General features: G+C 38.4%; 1 protein-coding gene across 2 annotated transcripts in view; it reads right to left on the bottom strand.

Moving 5' to 3' along the window:
• Positions 1-1,786: 1,786 nt before the first annotated feature.
• The window catches only part of ppic (peptidylprolyl isomerase C), a 5,891-nt gene continuing 5,038 nt past the window's right edge, over positions 1,787-2,639 (bottom strand). For both annotated transcript variants that reach the window (XM_077741956.1, XM_077741955.1), the window contains one exon: positions 1,787-2,639. This exon is cut by the window's right edge and continues 322 nt beyond it. The gene's annotated coding sequence lies outside the window, so the exon portion shown is untranslated.

The raw sequence follows: 2,639 nt of genomic DNA, 5'->3' as shown, positions 1-2,639 counted from the left end.
GCAAACAACCTTTTTCGGAATCTCTTATTCCTTTGTTTTCGTACGAACGTTTCCGCTATCTCAAAACAACGGTTCTGGAATCCTCCACTCCAGACATTTAATCACGGAAATATCCCCAGAAGAAATACTTGTGATATAAACCACAGTTCTACTCTAAAAATAAGTTTGCAAGATTTTTGTAGTGTAATACGGGTCTCTTGCATACAACCGTCTCCTATTGCACCTTTTCAGTATCTCTTATACCAGATATCCTTTTCTACTCTAAAAAATACATTTGCAGGATTTTTGTATTTTAATACGAGTCTCCTGCATACAACCGTCTCCTATTCCAGATATCATGTTTCTATAGTGACTTCTCCATAATTAAAAAATCCTATAGCAGAATTTTAACGTTTCAGTAATAGGTATTCCGCTTACCTTTTAGTTGATCAGGTGCCTATCGGAGAGGTCCCCAGAGAAAGATCTCACGTTCCCCGACGTGTTTCGAATCTTTCCCTAATTCCACGTTTGCCAACGTGTTCTCATGTTTGCCAACGTGTTCTCACGTTTCCCGACGTGTTTCAAACCTTTCCCTAATTCCACATTTGCCGACGTGTTTCGAACCTTTCCCTAATTCATCGTTCGCCGACGTGTTTACTTACACGTTTGCCGGCGTGTTTTCACGTCTTGTGTAATTCCCTTCTTTTTTTTACATACATAATCCCCAACGATATGCAAATATTTCCCATTTATGGAATGCTTTTCTTCGACTTTTTCACGACTGGAAAAACAGGATTTTCACCAGCCTTGTTCTACATTAATTTTAAAAAGCCCCTTACCCTCTCCTGTGCCTTCTCTTTTCCGGTGGGGGTTCGTTCTTCAAAAGGGCCACGATTGACCGAAACTGCTCTCTCTTTCAAAGTAAGAGTAGCTGACGTCAGTAATCTTGGCTTGCAATCCACTGTCGTCCGAAAAATTCAGAAATGAATCTCCTCAGGGTTTCAGGCACCAGAAAATGTGGGATCTAATCCATATACATTCAATATCTTCGAGTTAGAGGAAGCACACAGAGACAGCCGTGATGAGTTTTTCCTAACTTCAGCTGAAAGAGGGGGTCAGAGTAGCCAGCGCCAGGAGGTGTCTATCCTCCAGCCCGACCAGTTATCCCTGGCTGCCCCCAACAGATGAGCTAGTTTTATTAACAAAGGTCATGTGACATAGATACAAACTTTAGGCGGGAAGATGTGAACAAAGAAATGTGCGTGTCATGGTACATGACGCGCCCCTAACTAATAGGTGTCATGATAGAGATTTCCACTAGGCTATGCAAAATTCTATTCTAGTGACTACACTAAAACCAATTGATTAATAAAAAGTATAGGAGTACTACATTCCATACTCCACAGGGGCTCATATGCGACTAAATACAGTATATACTGAGGCGGTCAATATTAGCCCAAAATTTAAAACTGAATTGTTTGCATTTTATTATGCAATAAAATGTTTATCTAAACATTTATGTTGGAACATTTTAAATCATTTTCAAAATAAAATAGGCAAACAAGGAAGCAGATTGTTTGTTGTTTGTTGAAGATTCACATTGGAAATAACAATATTAGTGAGTTATTAGTGACAATGCATTTTTAGTGGTTAAAAGGGGAAGTGATATAAGATGCTAACATGCTAGTTGGCATCATTTAAGTAAAGAGTCAATATGTAACAACTCCCTTGGTGGTAAGATGTACCAGGGAGTCGCAACTACCACAGAATAAAAATTCAGATAATGAGGAGCCAGACACACTGCAAGTGGCTTTCAATGATAATTTATTTACAACAAAGTCCATCAAAACCTGGACTACGAGACAACATAGGGGAAGCAAAAGATACTAAAGTGGCACCTCAAATAAATAAAAAATGTAAAAAAGCCACTCTCCCAGACAGGTGTTTGAATGAACACTCACAAAAATACAGGACATAAGGCCTAATAACTGATGTAATAAAAGTCTAGACAGGGGAATAAACTACATGTATAAGTGCAACAAACTATGTATACGCCGGGGTGTCTAAACTTATCTCAAGTCCCCCTATGCAGCCCAAAATAATTAACTTTATGAACATACTCAATATAACAATGAATAGTGTAATTAAAATATCAGGTGAAAACTTACTTAACTCTAGACAATAAGTGCTATCTAAAGAAAGTAAGGACTCCACTGCCTCAGCATCTACAATCTCAGGCAATCAAGGGGGAAATTAAAGATAAAAACAGAAAGTGGATCTTGATTGGAGGAGGGATGATTAGGAAGTAGTCACAGCTGTGTTGGCCTGGGCAGGGCTTTGCCACATGGGTTGAGCCACAGCTTCATGTACCTGCAGAAGGAAAAGAAACCACACACAAAACAACACACCCTACTACATAGTGTGTACCCTGGCTGAATGCCGTAACACTATGATATGTTTCTTTAAAAAAATGTAAATTTGTGTTGCTACAGTTTGCATATATTTCCAGAACATTTCCTGTCTTTTTCAAAAATATTGTAAATGCATAACAAAGATATTTACATTGTTAAACATTTTGTGCATCCGTACTCATTTCAACGAATGAGTAGTAGAAGTATGATAAATGGTGAGCAAGGGAGCTAAACAACAACAAAAAATGG

Source organism: Stigmatopora nigra, chromosome 20 (assembly GCF_051989575.1).
Source record: "Stigmatopora nigra isolate UIUO_SnigA chromosome 20, RoL_Snig_1.1, whole genome shotgun sequence".
In the NCBI taxonomy this organism is placed as follows: Eukaryota; Metazoa; Chordata; class Actinopteri; order Syngnathiformes; family Syngnathidae; genus Stigmatopora; species Stigmatopora nigra.
Note: the sequence above shows the minus strand (reverse complement) of the source record. Positions and strands in the feature narration are given on the sequence as shown.